A 19,521-nucleotide genomic window follows, 5' to 3' on the forward strand; every position below is an offset into this window, starting at 1 on the left:
GCTGGCTCATGGATAATTTAATATTTATCAGGACTCCCAATCCTTCTCCTCAGAACACAGAACCTTAGATGAAACACCCTTTGTGTCCCACAGAGCATCCCCACTTGTGGGACAGCATCTTCAGAAGTGGTTCCCACTCCTGCCATGTAGTCAGTAGGCATGTTTTTGCTTTTCTGTTCTACAGAGAGAGACCCGAAGGTGGACAGGACAACCCAACAGTAGATTTTATGTGCCTGTGCAGGATAGCTATGACTAAGCCAGGATAAGGCCACAGTCCTGCATGTCACCACCACCAAAACTTTCTGTAGCTCACATGGGCAGTAACCCTGTGATGGTGCTGAGCCTGTGCCAGCTGGGGCAATGAGCCTCAGGGACCTCAGAGAGCTTGTGGAAAGGATGGCTTTCCTGTTCCACATAACAGGCCAAAACCACTCGTTGGATTTCTGAACATTTCCTTTTCTCTTTGAAGGTTATAAACGTTTCGAAGAATGATAATTGACAGGACGAGAGGGCATGGCCTGAAGCTGTGCCAGGGGAGGTTTAGGTTGGATATCAGGAAGCACTTCCTCTTGGAGAGTGTGATCAGGCATTGGAATGGACTGCCCAGGGAAGTGGTGGAGTCACCATCCCTGGAGGTGTTTAAGGAAAGGCTGGATGTGGCACTTAGTGCCATGGTTTAGATGATGTGGTGGTGTTAAGTCATAGGTTGGATTTTTTGATCTCAGAGGTCTTTTCCAGCCTCAATAATTCTGTGATATATGCCACTTTGTGCTAACTAGTAAGAGTTATTCATCCCCACATTCACCACCTTATTTCTCTGATCTCCTTTAGTGCAAGAATAATAATTAAAGTGTAACCATAATGAAAGAAACATGATTAAAAGAGAGCTACTTTCATTTTGGTTGTTTCTTATGAAAAGGCTACTTTTTCCCTGTCTATGCCTGTTGTTTCACACACACCTACCATCGGATAACATTTGATCAGCCATCACAAATGAGCAGAATGCAGATTTATGCACAATTTCTGTGCTGTTGGTGCCTGGAGGAAGCATGAGCAGGTCCACTTCATCACCGAGCTGGCTGCTCCCGGGGTTAAAGGAGGGCACCGCCACTTCAGGCCGTGCTGAAAGCCCTCTCTCTGGGCGATGGTTCTTCATAGGCACCAAACCAACCCCAAAGGCTCAGGCACTCCCCCAGCCCCGGAGCTGCTTCCCCTCCTCCCCGCCGCTCCGGCCTTGCGCATCGGGAGGTGGCAGCATCTCCCCGCCGGAGCGGGGACAGCCCGGGGACAGCCACCTCCCGGCAGCAGTTCACACGGCGACAGTGCTCTTCTCAACAGAGAAGTTTTTATTCCTTTTGCTTTCAAAGCCCAGTTTTATAGAAGCACGGAACGGTTTGGGTTGGAAGGGACCATAGAGATCCTCTGCTTCCACCCCCCGTGCCATGTGCCGTGGGTGTGGGACACTTCCCACAGCTACAACTTCCCTGGGCGACCTGTACCAGTGTCTCAGCACCCTCACAGGAAAAAATTTCTTACCAGTGTCTAATCTAAATCTACACTTTTTTTTCCTACAGGTAGCAAACAGGCAGCAAACTGCCTACAACAGATGAAGCATCATCCCAGGATCTCACCTGAATCGTGCAGGTCCCCCAGCCCCAGCAAGGATGGACACTGAAGGAGAGGACTCCCAGGGCACCCGTGGGATGTGCACTGCAGGATGTGCTCCCGTGCCTGTTGAAGGGGATGGGAACTGGATGCTCTCAGCACTGGGCTGTGCTGGGACTCCCCCCCCCAGCCCCTTGTTTGCCCAAGGATGGGGAATAAGCCCTGCAGGAGTCCTGCAAGAGCCTACAAAGTGGCTGAGCAATCCCACTCTTATGGTCATCTGTGAAGGGGGAGGCAACACTGCTACTGCTCTGTGAGCAGCTCTGCACCATGGGCACTGTGAAGCCCAGGGGACCTCTGAGAAGGGAGCAGCAGAGGGCTGGGGACAACGCTCAGACCCACACCCACCCCTTGGTGCCCCTTGACTTTCCGAAATGCAGGCTGGGGCAAGTGTCACAGCCCCACTATAATGATCTCCTCCAGCTACAGGGAAGGCCAGAAACCACAGGAAAACCATGAGAACATAAATCCAAGCTGGTTATTGTAGCAAGAGCTCTGCAACACCTTTACTTTGCAGCAGGCAGCATCCTGATGTGGGAGCAATACCTGTCTGCTGCTCCCTGATGCAGAGCTATTGCTCCTCTGGGAATTTAATCAGTCAGCCCACACATCCTACCAGATGCACAGAATGCTCCTGAAATCCAAAGCATTTCCTTGCCCATGATGTGCTGACTTAAGCCTTCTGCAAACAGCAGATTAGTTCAGTTCCAAGAGAGCTTGAGAGCACTTTAAAAAAAAGGACCCAGATGACTTTGGATAATCTGAGATACCTTTTCCAAAAGGAGTCGCGGCACTTTGGGACACCAGAGGTAATTTGGAAGTGCCTGTGCAGTTTCTGCCAGTGGTTTCAGGTACTTCCCCTTGTTTGAAGAAAGCTTCTGAGAGGAAAGACACCCAGGCCTGCTGTGGGAAGGGGCAGAAGCAGCTCTGCTGCTAATCCACAGCTAATGTCCAGCCCTGGGGGGCACTGGCCACTCTATTCAAAGAGCAACAACAAAAAAAAACATTTCCCAAGGTCTTCGTGAAAAATTTCAACCATGATCCTTTTCGTAGGAGTAGCCCAGCACTGTTAATCTCCAGGATTCAGGTATAGGAAGGCAAGTGGGATGGTGCTGGCATTCAAATGAGGTTTACACCATGCTATAAACTGGTCATAAACCAGTCTAGAGCGATGCTGGTCCTACCAGAGCCACAGCACAGTCATCAGGCTCAGGAAAAGGCATCAGTTATCCAGCTCTTTTTTTTTTTCTTCCAGCTAGTTTCTGAGATTTCCACACCCTGTGTGACCCTTGAGTATGGATTTGAGTTTAAACACCTGTGCTTCCACCCTGGGCCATGGCTGCTGTGCAATGTGGTCCTGTGGCCCTGGTGAAAGACAGTTCAACATTGCCCATATCATTTGCACAATGATGGCAGAGTGGCTCATCCCTTCCTGTGCTTAGTGGAGGTAAAAGCTGGTGGTGGCTGCCTCTGGGTTTGAGTCTCCATAAACACCAAGAAACTGAAGTTGGTGCTTGGTGAGGTACCCCCACACCCTGGCATCTCCTCGGGGAACAGGGGTGAGTGGGGCTGCAAACTGTGCTGGGGAAGCTTTGGGGAACTCCTTACCACCACTGCCAGCTCTCATGGGCTCAGCTCAGGTTGTGCCCAAGAGCCAGCACTGAGCTTGTCCATCTCACCCCCTGTGGCAATCTCTCTGCTCTTGGTGACTTGTCAGGTCAGGCAGCACAAGCAATTCCACACCAAGTCCCCTGGAGCTGCCTTCTGTGACAGACCCCTGTCCTGGAGCAGAGCCAGCCCTCCCCTCAGCCAGTTCTGATGGCTGGTGACCATCAGAACCCACCTCCAAGCATGTATCTTTGCTAGGTACCTGGTGTTACAGACAGCATACACGTGCTGCAAATACTTACACGTGCCCACAAACACACGAGTTTGTTTTGTGGTGTGCTGGATTGTTATCAGCATGCAAATGCTCATGGTGGGGAGCAGGGTAGGAGGAAGTGGATCCCAGACCCTGCTGCATTAGGCACATCATGGCCATGGATAAATGCAGTCTTTCCTGGAGCTGGCTCCTATGTCATGCCCTTGGCATATCAACAGGGGCCCTGATGATGTGACAAGCTGAATGCTAGCATCTCCCAGAGACTTCAGAGGAACAGCCTCGGAAATGTTTGTTTGTTTTTGTTTTTTTTTCTTCTGTGGTAATGCTGGAATTCATAGTTTGGCTGAAAACATTTGCCGTACTCAAGAAAACTAAAGTCTACAAATGGATTGTTTTTTAACATCCATTTCAACTGTGGGCATAAGACATTGCAAGAAAACATCTCTTTTTAACCAGGTCATTGATGGCACATGGGCTGCTACAGGGACATTTCCTGGGAGAGTCACACAGGTTAAAACAACAGGCATCCTACAGACAAGAACAGCAAGTACTCCCTGGGCTTTTACTCATCACTGCCCTATCCATCTCCTAACAAGTGCCTAAGGCTGGGAGGATCAGCTCACACGGGGTGGCTCTTTCCACCCCTGGGAAGGAGAGGGAGAATGATAGAGATGCCACTAAGACCCCTCTGTGTCTCAAATTTGCAAGAAAAGCCCTGACCTCCATCCATGTGAAGCTGCCTGTCCATAGTGACCTGCTCCCAGAGGAGCTGCACCTGGACCTGGCAGAACAGGACGTTTCACCCCAGAGAACCAGTGAGTGTGTACCAGTTCAGGACTTGCTGCCCCACAGACCCACCTGCCTGAGCGTGGGGTGCTCTTGCCCCCTGGTTTGTGCCCATCCTGCCCCTTTCAGTGAACCCAGGGCAAGGGGCAGCAGGGCTGAGCTGTGGCACGAGGCAGAGCTTCAGCAGAGTCCAACCTGCTTGGAAATAAACTTGGCTGGTGAGGTAAACAGCCTCCTGAGACCTTTTAAATGAAATAGCTGATCCCTCTCCCATACACTTTTTCATGCAAACAGCATCAGCCATACCTTTATCAGCAGCCGGATATTGAGATATCGGTGTCTGTGATTTCAGCAGCTTGTTTAAGCACAGATTTCCCTTTTATAGGCTGCAATAAATCACTCTGATGATGTTGGGTTAATTACTAGTTTTCTTTCAGCTAGTTGTCTGCAGATTAGAGTTTTACTGTTGCTGATAACTACACGTATTCCTGTGCCTTGTGCCTTTCTAACATGAATGTTTTTAATAGTCCGGAAAGAAAATGTTGTAAGTTTCCCTTCCTCCTCTCCCCAAGGCAAAGCCAACACAAAGAGACAGCTATAAAACTATATGATTCCCACTGCAATCACGTGGTTTGCTAGACATCTTTATTAACCTGATGGTCACAGAAAAGTAAATGTTCTCAGAAAACAACCGTGGATAACATTTTATTTGGCAGCTGATCACACACACCTGCTACATGCCTTACTATGATCATTTTAAAGCTGGTTACCAGTAGCACTGAGGTACACAAAGAGGGAGATAGCACAGAGAGAGTGTGTTAAAGATGTGTTCTGCCAACGTTGAAAGACCAATGAGTCACGTCCATAATCCTAACCCAAACCCTGGCCACAGACCAAGACCATGTATGAGGGATTTTACCAACCTACTCATTGCTGTGGGCACAGTACTTGGAGATTTGCAGCAAACCCAGTGCTGTGAATCAGCTACAGATATGGCAGAAATGTCCTTTTTGGGTACCAGCCACATCTGCATAGGCACTTGCTGCCACATCCTGTCCTGCCTGCCCCAGAAACAAATATCTCCTTAACCCCCCTCCTGTCATTTCCATGGCTGAATGAGTTTTATGCCTTTTCTTCCTTCGTTCAGTTCCAGAACACTTCTGCATACTTTGCCCATAGAATCATAGGAATAATTTGGTTGGAAAAGACCTTGGAGATTGTCGACTCCAATGGTAAACCTAGCACTGCCAAGCCCACCACTAAACTATGTCCCTGAGTGACATAGCTTTTAAATAGCTCCAGGGATGGAGACTCAACCACTTCCCTGGGCAGCCACAGGATGGTCCTAGGGCCTTTGAAAGATGCACCCAAGTGACACTGATTTAAGTAACCTTCATCAGTAACATGGATCTTCTAAGCCTTATAAAGGCTTTCACTCAACAATAATTTAGGATAGTGAATGAATAGGGCCTCTTGAGGGCCTCAGAGGCCCATGCAGCTCTATGGGTGCTGGACAGCATCTGACCCTTGTGCCTTATCCAAAACAAGCCCTGCCAGCATCCTTCAGAGGGTCCAGAAAACTGAAGTCCTGCGTTTTTTTAACTAGCAAATTTTGACTAATGCAAACTCAACAGCATGAACAGCTGAACAGATTGCCTCCACCCCAGGTTTTCTACAAGGTTCTTTGTCAAAAGCTGCTAGAATTTAGATAAATGTCTACTGTCATCACCAAGCCTATAGCTTTGACAAGGGCAGCTATCGATTTTGTCTGATGTGTTCTATCCTGTATGAACACATGCAGCTTCTCACTCATCAGCTTGTTATCTGCTACATTATTATGTATTGATTCTCTTATTTGCTTTGTGTTTACCACCTACAGAAGTCACTTGAGCTGTCTGGAAGTTTTGGGGACCAACCTTCACAAAGCCTCTTTGCCTTACTCCAGTTTTCTCCAATCAAATCTTGGCCAAAGTTTGTCAGAGGGATGGCATGGGTTTCTGCCAGTTTCCACAGGTTTCCTGAACTGCCTGAGCAAAAAAGACAACTGGGTGATCCCTTAAGATCCCTCTGACCTCAACCTTGCTGTCAAAGCCATAAGGTCTGTCCTCTGAGGTTGCAGACACAGACTTGTGCACTTATGCACGTGCCTCAGTTCTGCTGTCAGACACCATTAGCTTACAATTACCATTAATTGAAATGAATGGCTGTGTCCTAATGACATGGACTAGAATTTGACCCCATTTGTTCATCCACTTTGTTATGATTGAATTTGTGGTCTTTACAGTGCTATGCCAGTTGCTACAGAGCACGTACAACAGACCTGAGCATCTCATGGAGATTTTCTTCTATCCCCTGCTATTTTTGCTAGCACCAGACCCTGCTCACTGGAGGCCCTTCTCCCCCCCCAGTCTGGTGAGTGGTTGCTCACACTGTATTGATGGAAAGGGGTCAGATCAGCAGCAAGGAACGGGGGGCTGAAAGTCTGGTCCTTAGGAGCCCTTCCCTCCCATTGGTTGTAGAGAACCTGGAATAAAGAACAGCTCTGTGAAAATCACTGTACCCAGGACATTTTTCCTACGCAGCTAAACGTTTGTTACCAGGTTCCAAACCCAGCTTTAGCTAAAGAGAAAAGATGGTTTACTCCAGAATCTTTTTTGCACAGCATCTCAAAAAGTACTTTGGTTGTACTTGCAGGTACAGCTGTCCTCAGACGACTTCAGTCTTTTCTCTATAACAACTTGGAGGTCAGCTGGGTGTAATCATTATAGAAAAAGCACCAAAGTACCTCCTACCATGAGGGATGATTTATAGCACTGCCTCCTAGCAAGGGGCGAGCATGCAAGGAAGTCCAACAAAAGTAAACTTGATTTAAGAGGTGTGTATATATACACACACAGAGACTGAGAGTTCAGTGATTGATTTAGAAGATTCTGACTCTCTGCGGGAAATATTTTGGCAAAAAAGCCCCATCATATTTATTCATAAACAATACTGCTCATACGGGCTCCATTCAGGTGTCTAGACATTGTGTGAACTGGGAGGAGTATTGCTGGCCCTAGGCAATACATAACAAAGTCTGATCTAAAGAAAAGGTAGAGAACTGGAGCTTCTGTATTATCTGAGTATCTGCTACTAAAGTATTTGCAAACAGCAAGTTAAAATTTATGTGACTATAACAGTGACATAATAAAAATAGCACTGGAAGAGACCTTGTGAGTTTATTCAACCTGTCACTTCATCTCAGGACAGACTTATTCTTCCTGTGTCATTCTGGGTGAATTTTGTAACTTGCTGTGAGAGGTTCTCAGAGACTGAGGTCCTCACAACCTCCCTACATGGACTGTTCCAGTGCTCCATTATGTCTGGCAATGGATAATTTTCTGGTGTCAAGCCTGACTCTTTCTTCCTGTAATTTAAGCACATCATTTGTTGTTCTACAAATCATGGGTGTGAGATGCACGTAATTTTCTTCCACTTTTACAGCAGCTTTCATGTGCTGTAAGAGCTCTCCTGAGCCATCACAAACAGTGAGGCGATGCTGTCAACCAAGCCCATATTATGATATTCCTCCATGGGTTTGCTACATGGCTGGTCACTCTTCATTCTGGATTTGTATGGCTGATTTTACTGCTGAGTTTCTGTGCTTGTCCCTAATAGACTCTCTCTCTTTTTTTTTTTTTTTTTTCTTTTTTTTTTTTCTTTTTTTTTTTTTTTTTTTGTTTTTTTTTTTTTTTTGTTTTTTTTTGTTTGTTTGTTTGTTTTGTTTTTTTTGTTTTGGTTTTGGTTTTTTTGTTTTTTAAACTCAGACTCTCTTTCAGACTTGCTGAGATTGTGTTGAACACGAAGTTGGTCACCCAAGGTAACTGCAGTCCCTCCCAGCTGCTTGACAGCTGTGCACAGGGTAAGTATTCTCCCTGCTCCATCACCCAAGTAATTTATGAAAAAATTGAATCACACTTTGTCTGAGACAGACACCTGCAAAACAGTGCATCCTCCTGTTCTGGCAGAACACTCCCACTGATCGCTCTCAGAGGGGGTTTACAGAGAAATTATACCCAAACTAAATTCTCCCCCTTTGCTTGCTCTCCATGCTTTTGAGAAGTTGCACAGATGAATTAGGGTTTGTGTCAGGCTTCCTCCCTCCACTGTAGTTATGAAGCACATTTGCATAGAGCAGCTGTCAGATTTGCAGAAAGAAAAAGAGCAAATCAACAAAACAATGGGTAAAGAGGCACAAACAAACAATAAGAAGGTTCTCAGGCTCTGCACATCCACTGGTCTCTGCCTAAATCAGCTCTGAGTATTTACCTGCAGACCTTAACAATTAAAATCAGAAGAAGACTAAGACAAAACATAAAGATTTCCATTGTATCTCTCTACAAAGGAACATTTCCAAAATTGAGGAACATACACTACTGGGTCACGGCACAGAGGAGCTTGCAGTAAGATGTACAACATCTATGTGATGGATGAAGTGTGCAAGCAGCTCTTGAGAAATGCAGCTTAGTGGGAAAGTGCAGCAAGCAACAGTTTCTCTCTTTTGCTTGGGGTGAACTGGGGAGAAGGACCAAGTTACCCACTGCACAGTGAGTGCAGCGCAGCTGATCGATAGCCCAAAGTGGTGGAACAGCCGAGAAGTTGTTGCTATGGATTTATATGGTTATAAATTTTAAAGGGAGGTCACCTGAGACTAATCTTATGAAGCAGGAACAGCAACTTCTCTTCTATGTGAAAGAAAACAGAGGTGATATCGGGACAGCCAGAGCTGTAAACATCATTTTAAGGCATTTGGGAATGGAGTGAAAGCAAGCCGACGTGAAAACTGACTTAGGTTGTTTGAAAGATTTTTTTTTATTGCCTGTGGGTGATATATTCAAGGAGGTAAAGTCTTCCTTTCTGATTAAGAAAGCCAGCAAATTACAGACCATGAATGGAGCCTCTCTGAGAAGCAGCAAGGCTGAGAAGCCTGCAAGACAGAGCCATCCATCCTCCACCCCCGCCGTCTGTCCCTGTCCCCGTCCACACCGGTGTCTCCATGGGGAGGGAGGTCCCCGTTTGTGTGACCTGAGTGAGAGACAAGACAGACACCTCCCTGGGGGGGACTTGTGGAAGGGGTGGTTGCCACAGCTCCCCTGGGATGGGTTGCCCTCCCTGTCCTGCCTGGTTTGCCCCCTCTTCTCTGCCTTCTGTCTGCAGCCAGGCAACTGGGCTTGTGTGCCAAAAAGGAGCCATCAGCACTGGTCCTGCCACAGGGGGAGAGCATTTACCTCCACCAAAGAGTCTGACTGACCTCTCTGATGCATGCAGAAGTAGCTTATGGTATGTTTTTAGACCAACTTGAATGCATCTGCATGGTGGCTGTGCACTCTAAGCAGGGGTCCAAGCACTACACCCAAGTTAATGTTCTGCTCTGACACCTGAAAAAAATGATCTGCAGGGCATTGCACTGCCTACTACACCCTAAAGCCAGGCCTTGGAGATGTCTTTCAGATAACCCAAGGGCATGGCACGCCCTTTAGGATTATCCTGGCCACAAATTGGTACATAACCATGAGGCAGGCTAAGCCTACTTACTTACTCTGAAGACCTTAAGGATGTACCATGCTGAGTACCCTGCAGAATATTCCTTTTGCATTGTTTCACCTCAGGTGGTAGGTTCTTTTCAAAAGACAGAGAATAAACTACACCAGTAGCTTACAGATCCTACTGAGGAGCATTAGAAGACAAAGCAGGCTCCAAATATGATAGAGACAGGCATTTTTATCTGTATTTTTGCCAGAGTTTACCACAGATCACTCTCAGTTATGGCTTCCCCTGGTGTACCATGAGCAGAAGCTGCACAGAAATGTTAGGGGGTGCAGTCCCCTCTGAGGTGACATCCACCCTCTTCCTCATACACGAAACCCTTCTGAGAGCAGTGGTAGCATAACCTGAAAAGAGAGAAAAATGGAAATGTGTTTGAGGAAAGGCATCCTGGGCTAAAAGCAGGAAATCTGAGACTGTCACAGTTTCTTCAGGGAATAGGGATAGGGGAATAGGAAAGGTAACCTCTGGGGCAGAAATTAAGGTGAAAGGGGTGTCAAGGCAAGGAGAGCAATACAAATTACAAACACATGAATGTTCTCAGTATGGGAACCAAAGACATGCATCCTACACATGGTTTATGTGGAAATACCTCATTCCAGGAGCAGAATTACTTTTCTGATCCTCTTTGGTTGTTCACAAGCAAATTTCACTGCTACTTCATTTTCTCATTTTCTGCCCTGCAGAAGAGGAGGATTACAAAGCACAGGTTTTCGTGCAGGTATCCAGCTCTCACCTGTTTCAACATAAGGATGTTTCACAGTGCCAGGTAAGATACTTGCCATGTCTTGAACTCTCCTGTAATGTACTGTATTCATGAGAAGCACCCAGTGCACTGAGTACAACCAACACACTCCTTGGCTTGTGTCAGGGGTAAAGCAGGAAGAGAGTGCCTGGTGGGCTCAAGTCCTGTTCAGCACTGGGTGAGGAATCAGGGAATTGCTGGGGAGGTGGAAACGCAGCCATATAAGGGTGGTAAGACACTGTAACTTGTTGTTCAGGGATGTTGTGATTGCCTCCTCCCTGGAAGCGTTCAAGGCCAGGTTGGATGGGGCCTCAAGCAACCTGATCTAGGGGGAGGTGTCCCTGCCCATGCAGGGGTATTGGAAGGGCCTGATCTTTATGGTCCCTTCCAACCCAAACCATTCTGTGATTCTATGTAACACTTGGCAGGCAAATTAGTTGAGCAGCTGGTTGGGCAGAAAAACAATTCTGTTGTATGCATGATAGAGAAGCTGGATTGACATTGCCAAGTCAAGCATCAGTCACATTCAGTGTGTATCTGCCTGCTCAGATAAATGAGTAAGTGCTGGTTTCAGACCAAGCAACGTAGGATGGAATGGTATTATTAAGAAGTTTTTATAAATCTTACCAATAAAATGGACATGCAAAGGTTAGGCAAAAGGTCCCAGTTTTGATGACGATGAAGGCAGAGCCAAAGCTTTTCCTAACTTCTAAAAATGTCTTATGAAAGAAGAAAATTGGAGATGTCTGGTTAGCACAATGACTGCTCATGCTGCTACTGTAGCAGTGGGTTTCAGAAGACAAGCTAGCAGACAGGGTATTCACCTAAATAGGACTGGGGCACTCTTCACAGAGTCTCTATTTCCCACAAACACATCTCCTGTGGAAGTGATGTTGTCTGACAGAACAGCAACTATAGCAAAGTCTGCTACTCTCTCCAGTTTCATTTAAATTGAAAAGAATGCAATTAGCTTTTTCATTCACAAACAGGCAGCATCTCATTACTCTTTGGGGCCACTATTTCATTGTTATGAGCAAGGCTTCATACAATGCATTGCTTTGCAAATAAATGTCTCTCTCCCATCTGATCCTCTTTGACTGCCACAGAGCAGCTGAGATCCCCAGGAGTAAGAAATACATCCTCAGCTGCATCAAGCTGGGAAGCAGCTCAAAGCCCTGTGTTTATGCTTGGTGCACAGGTCACACTTCATCTCCAAACTCTCCCTGCAAAATGTTGTCTGACGTTTATTTAGACAGCTTAATTCTATTATTTTCTTTGAGCCATTTATAGAACAGCAAGTGTACAGAGAACTGGAGCCCTTAACTTACTTGCCCCTGCCCTGGCTTCAGCTGAGATAGAGTTAATTTTCTTCCTAGTAACTGCTATAACACTGTGTTTTAGATTTGAGATGAGAAGAATATTAATAATACACTGATATTTCCATTGGTGCCAAGCAGTGATTACACCAAGTCAAAGCCTTTTCTGTTTCTCACCTCACCCCACAGCTGGGGGCACACAAGGAGCTGGGAGGGGACACAGGGTTGCCGACCCCATGTCACCAAAGGGCTGTTCCATACCATATGACATCATGTTCAGCATATAGAAGAAGAGGGAAGAAGAAGGAAGGGGGAACACTGGGAGAGATGACATTTGTCTTCCCAAGTAACCACTACTCATGATGGAGCTTGGCTTTCCTGGAGATGGCTGAACACCTGCCTGCTGATGTGAAGCAGTGAATTAATTCCTTGTTTTGCTTTGCTTCTGTGTGCAACTTCTTCTTCACCTGTTCAACTGTTTTTATCTCAACCTCTGAGTTTTCTCACTTTTACCCTTCCAGTTCTCTTCTTCATCCCACGGGGGATAATGATCAAAGGGCTGCATGGGGCTTAGTTGTTGCCTGGGGTTCAATCATAACAGTTTTACATTTTCTTTATTTGCCACTGCACAACAATATTTAAAACAGAATACACCACTGCTTGGAAAAAATTATAAACACTTTAGAAAACCTAACTTCATACTGATTAAGAAAAATCAGCACAGTATCAAAAGTCAGAGACTGTTATTGGGAAGCAGCAAGGTCCCAGTATTTACAGATACATTCAATTTCCAACAGAAGAGGCTTATTTTGACATCATCTTAATATAACCTAGATGTACTTCATTCTATAAAAGGCAGCAACAACTAGAAGTGACAAATTATATCTACCTGCAGGTATACAAACAAATTATCTCACTGTGATTTGAAAGATAACATGTCACTGAAAGTTATGATTTAAAAAAATTCAGTCACTCACAGTGTGTCATAGATGTAATTAAATTTTGTAGGAGAGTCAACCTTTATTAAAACAATATACTTGTTGGAGAATATTTCCAGAAACCCTGCCCCTACTTGGTTTCAAACATAATTATTAATCTCGATGCCAACATCTTGATGGTGAGAAAATGAGTACTGGTCCATGCAAAATATGCCTTCTGACAAACAAGACAGAGGGTTCAAGCTGATTTTTAAAACCCTTTTTTAAACCTTCCCCCCAAGACCTCGGTGTTTCAATTAAGCTACAAACTGAAGCAACCACACAACAAGCGAGCCACTTGGAGAAAATTCTTCCCAGGAAAAAACAACTCTGTTTTAAACCAGACAGAAGCCAGACAGTGAGTAGCAGGAAGAAAGGAAAAAAAAAAAAAAAGCATTACAATATTCCCTCAGCTCAGAATTTCTTTCCTTCCCCCAGAGCCTATTCACCTTCTCCTGACTCCATCTGTGCCTGAAGCATTGCAGCCAGCCCACCCCCGGGTCATTGCATTAAAACACCCTGTGCTAGAGAAACAAGTGTCTCCAACAATCCTGATAAACCTCCATTGCATTAAAAAAACCTCAACTCTCTGCTGGTATCCTGGGCTCAGTCCCTTCCTCTGCTGGAGTGGATTTAAGCCATGGAAACATTTACCAGTGCAAAGGTAAAAAAACTGGTTGGTTCTTAGCCCACATGGTGCTCCTGTGCTTTCCTCCCAAACACAGCCACGTGGGAGACACAGCTGTAAGGTCAGAGAGCCCACAAAATCCCCACTGAGTTTTGGGGGATACAAGCACCTTCCAGGCTGCTTGGGCTGTGAAAAACCAAAGCACCCTGTGCACATGCTGCAGTGTGGCTATAAGGATGTGGAAGATAAAAAAGTAAACCAGCAGATTGATAGGTACTTGCAGGACCAGCCAGTTATAAAGATTGTTGAGGAACCAACTTTCTGAATATGAGTGCTTGAATCCTTTTACTAATTCAGATCCTAAGTATCTAATTCTCACTTTTAAGTGCTGACACATCTTTAAAATATGACATGGTTCAGATTTTACATGATAGCCAAGGTAAACAAGGCATCCTCTTTCCTTTTTGAGTAAAGCTGAAGAGGCAGACAGGATCAGGAGCTCAGTTCACAGGATATTCTTTTTCTTGATTACAGAACTGTAATTCTTATTTACACAATAATGAAGAAATGCACATGTAGAAAGACACAGCTCCACTCAACAGTAACTTGGATTTGCTAGTTCCATTCAAATATTGGTAGGTATTTTCCCAGGTGTTTTTCTCATCACCCAGGTTCTGACAAAGTGCCCAGCTGTGAATGAGACTGAGCAAGCTTGCATTATCTCACACTGTTGCAAGAAATAGAACCTACAGGAGGTGCTCCAGTAACCAAAAGACCCGTAACAAAGCACAGTTTTCTGGAGACCTGAAGGCATGAAGCAGAGTTCATGTCTGGTAATAAACTAGTGCAGTGGTCCATTGGCATAGGTGACAAAGCACATGCAAAGACAGGGAAAAAAACAACAAATGCAAATGTGACATAGTGAAGACATTGAGGACAGCTCCTGGTTCTGTACCTTTGGGACACTACAATTTTTGTTGTTGTTTATTCTTATTCTTATTATTATTATTATTGGTTTTGGTCTTTTAAATGCATTTAATGCACCATAATTGGATGCTAAATGCTCCTGCTCTGGACCCAAACATACATAATAGAAATACAAGTTCCTTTATTTGAAAACAAAGAAAAACAAGTTGCAAGTGACAGTGCAAAGATGCTCTGCCCCAGCCCTGTGTGTCAGGGATACAGAGGGCAGCAAGGCATGGAAGAGGTCTGTTGTCTTGTAGGGGATTGCTAAGTCTGGGCTTGTGGCTCGAAATTTGTGTTGAAAAGCAGGGTGAAAAGTGGATCTAGACTGTATTTTATTCCTTCATAAGTCTGTGTGGTAGGTTGGGCAGCTCAGTGGATCTGCCTGCAGTAGAGGTAGGTGTCCTAGAAGTAGGACAACCACGTGGCTGCCAGTTATCTCTACACCACCAACTCACCACACAGACCCATGAGGCTGGCAGTACTGTGAGGCTGGCAGAGTGGTCAATATAGACACATATATGATATCATGTATATAGACACATACGTAGACACATCCAGTGGCCAGTTGGCAGAATTCAGGGGGCACAGGACAGTTGTCCCTTTCCACTTGAAATCATCTACTTGAAGGGTCCAGGACTGATGACAACTCAAGCAATGCTGCAGTGAATAATTTTTTTTTTGTTGTTTTTTTGTTTTTTTGGTTTTTTTTTAATTTTTTTGGTCTTTTTTTTTGTCTTGTGTGCAGCACCAACCCATTGCTGGAAGACAGCACCACATTCAGCTCTCATTGCTGGAGAAGCTGTTTCCATGTTGTACATCACACCCTAAGTGATTGTGCTGTTCCCCTAACACAGATGAACTGAAAAACTCCCTTTGCTCTCAGGCTTTACTGTAACACATGGACCCTGCAGAGTGACCACACCATCACTTCACCTCCTGCTGCCTTTTGCCACTTTCATAGAATCATAGAATCATAGAATCATAGAATTGGCTGGGTTGGAAGGGACCTCAGAGATCATCAAGTCCAACCCTTGGTCCACTACCGCTGCAGTTCCCAGACCATGGCACTGAGTGCCACATCCAGTCTCTTTTTAAATATCTCCAGGGATGGAGAATCCACTACTTCCCGGGGCAGCCCATTCCAATGCTTGATCACCCTCTCAGTAAAGAAATTCTTTCTAATATCCGACCTAAACCTCCCCTGGCACAACTTGAGACCGTGCCCTCTTGTCTTGCTGAGAGTTGCCTGGGAAAAGAGACCAACCCCCCCCCTGGCTACCCCCTCCTTTCAGGGAGTTGTAGAGAGTGATGAGGTCTCCCCTGAGCCTCCTCTTCTCCAGGCTGAACAGCCCCAGCTCCCTCAGCCTCTCCTCATAGGATCTGTGCTCGAGTCCCTTCACCAGCCCAGTTGCCCTCCTTTGGACCTGCTCTAGGACCTCGATATCCTTCCTGAACTGAGGGGCCCAGAACTGGACACAGGACTCGAGGTGTGGCCTCACCAGCGCTGAGTACAGGGGCAGAATCCCTTCCCTGGACCTGCTGGCCACGCTGTTCCTGATACAGGCCAGGATGCCATTGGCCTTCTTGGCCACCTGGGCACACTGCTGGCTCATGTTCAGCTTCCTGTCAATCCAAACTCCAAGGTCCCTCTCTGTCTGGCTGCTGTCCAGGGCAGAACAGCCTCAGCTGGACCAAGCGCCACATCTACTGTCCGTGCTGAGTCAGCACTTGTGGCTCTCCAGGCACCTCAGCAGCACTGGGATTATTTCCACACCGAGTTACTGACCCCAGTAAATGAAACTGCCCCTAGGGGGATCTTTCCCCTAGGACAGCTTCCTGCGTTTTAAATATCGGCAGGGCAGTGAAAGACACGCGGGGTTTGGAGCCAGGGCTGCTGTGTGTGGCACCCCCAAGCAAATCACCCCAGCTCAGGGGCTGCCCCAGGGGCTTGCAGCTCCTGCAGGTCCCAAGGAGCTGGCTTGATGAAGACCGAGCAAGGGGCAGGCGCCTCGTCACTCTGAGTATCCTCCAAACAAACAAAGCAAACTGAGCTTCAGATGTGCTCATCCGTGCAGAGATGAATTGCACCCACTCCATCACTCCTTGTCCTCCAAGGTGCGTGTCTCACTCATGAATGAACAAGAAGTAAACACGTGGTTTGCTCTTTTTTCCCCCTTGTGGGTTTTTTTTTCTTGTTTTTCCCTTGTCTTTTTTTCTTTTTGAATGACTACCACAAAAGCTAGCCAAAGAGCTTAGGAGCAGCTGCGCTATCAGAAATTATTTTTACCTCATTAAAAAAACTTATCCTTTTAAAAGGAGAGAAGCAGAATGGAGATTAGAGCTTCTAGTGCTTCACTGGGTGTTACTTAGTACCTGTGGATCATTACATTGATAAAAATATGTACAGACTCACTTTTCAGGTTTAAAAGTGTTTTGTCCTTTTGTTTGCTTAGCTAAATAAAGAGGTTTTGTTTGACCTGTGATTTTGAATCCAGCTGGCTTTTTAATACACAGTGACTCACATGAAGCAGCCTGCAGAGTTGGTCTCTTTTCCACTCTTGCACCATTGATTTCAGCAGAAACCTCACAGAAAATGAGGTGGGGTGGGGGGCTTTTGGCCCAGCTCCTGACCAAGCCTGCTCTGATCTTTCTGTAATTGCTCCCACTAAAATGAGGGAGCTAATCACAGAGAGATGTACTTCATGCAAGCCAAATGGCCAGGATCTTGCCTTTTGAGGCACTGCAAGCCCTGTAAGATATTCGAGGTTAGTAATAAACCATTAGTTTGTAATGAAAAGTGAAGCTGGGGCTAAGGACTTCCTGCCTCAAAATGGTAATTTTTTATAATGAAACACTGTCATTAACTTGGCTGCTGTGCAATAGAGCATTGCTGGTGTTAGTGGGAGCAGGCTGGGAGCTCTTTAGACCAAGACTGACATTATTTTTTCTACTGCAGGATAAGCCATAGAATTTTTAAGGGTGGTAAAGCAGGAAATCTCATTTCCATTTTCAGTGAAGGCTCCAGGTAATATATCATTATCCAGCACTGGGCCCTATCCTTGCAGCTGTTTCAGTGAGGGTCTTCTCCCCTCACAAACTACACCATTGACACGAGGAGGTAAAAACCACCAAGCACAGGGGCCTGCCAGGACAAGGAATGATCTGTGCTCACCAGTGGTTATGGCAATTTCTATTGCAGTGTTACAGTCTCTAATCAGGCAGAGCTGGCCATTGGCTTTTAGAAATACAATATCAGAAGCAACACATGATTGTTCCCCACGTTGATTCCCCATCGGGGCTGTGTGAGGGTCATGGCCCAGCAACCGACAACGGGCCCTTCAGGTGTTTTTTCCTTCCACAGATCATTTCATGACCAAGGTAAAAGAGCCATCATCTGACAACAGGAGGAGGTTGTACGTCCAGGTAATACAAATATAACACCGTTTTCTCAAATAAACACCTGCTATTTTGATTAAAAGATTCAGCAAGGAAAACACTGGCATCATGCTATACACAGTTCCTGGATTTCCTTCATCAGGAATTTCAGCTCTGCTTTTTCTAAAGAGAGATGTTATTTGGGAAGACAAGATATTATGTCACCTGCTTTATGTTATTCTGCTCAGGTATCCCTGCAGATCAGGACTTGCTTTGAGAATTAAATGCTGGTATTTTACTGCAAGTGGGTTGATGTCAATTCCTCTCTGAGGGCTACCCAGAACCAATCAAAATACTCTCCCCTCTTTCACCTCAGTCTTTCCCAGGAATTATGAGTCAGCAAAAGCTTTCTGAATGTGGTATATATAAAAAAACCCACAAAACCAAAAAAACAACACATTTGTATTGTTCCAACAAATGAATGGCTAATATCACTGTAGCCCAAATCTGCTTCCTAGGAGAGGGGAAGAATACTCAGGGAAATACCTTAAAAATGTTGCATTTTAAACAGGAGGGATCCAGCTTTATTTTGTAGATAGAGTCAATCACTGGGGGAAATGCAGTCTGAAAATGCAGTAATATGGTAATCTAATAAAATTAAACAAAGCAAATGACATGTAGGGCTAAAAATGGAAAAAATAACTCACCTAAATCCTTTTCATTCCTAGATTAAGTGGCTTATTACTGAACTAGGATTCTATCCATCCAAGTTTTCTGTATCTAATTTTTATACAGGTTGTCACCATGAATTTATGGTGAAAATATCAGATGTCCAGTTCCTGACAGAATTAATGGAGGGAGATGATCATTTTAGTTCAGAGATTAAGAATAAATTTTTTAGTATGAGGGTGATGAGGCACTGAAACATGTCACCCCAGAAAGCTGTGGCTGCCACCTCACTGGAAGTATTCAAGACCAGGTTGGCTGAGGCTTTGAGCAGCCTCATCTAGTGGTAGGAGTCCCTGCTCACGGAAGGGGGTGTTGGGACTAGATGATCTTTCAGGTCCCTTCTAACCCAAATGATCAGTGATGGTCTTCAGCAGATTCTGTCTCACTTACTTCGGGGTCTAAAAGTAGATATGAGAAATTTTCCCTACCAGCTTTTAAGGCTGAAACTGGTCTTCAGAGCCTGCATAGGGCTCTCAGGAGCCTGCTCAGGCCCTACTCAGCATCTCAGACCTTGGTGCAAGGTAAGTGCTGGAGTGTGAGGACCTGCATCCTGGTGTGAGGCACTGCCTGCAGGAACCACTCAGTAAGAAAACCAACGGCAGCCCTGTCCTGCATCTTCACTGCCATTCATGCAGGAATTACAATGATTCGTAAGATAAAACCTAGCAGATGGCAAGTTTTCCAGTTTTACCAGAAAGTTTTACCAGAAGACAAACCATATCCTGGGTTGCACCAAATGAAATGTGGCCAGCAGGTCAAGGGAGGTGATTCTTCTCATCTGCTCTGGGGAGACCCCACCTGCAGTGCTGTATTCAGCTCTGGAGTACCCAGCATGGACCTGCTGGAGGGAGTCCAGAGGAGGGCCA

The sequence above is a fragment of the Heliangelus exortis genome, chromosome 3 (genome assembly GCF_036169615.1).
Source record: "Heliangelus exortis chromosome 3, bHelExo1.hap1, whole genome shotgun sequence".
Classification (NCBI taxonomy): Eukaryota; Metazoa; Chordata; class Aves; order Apodiformes; family Trochilidae; genus Heliangelus; species Heliangelus exortis.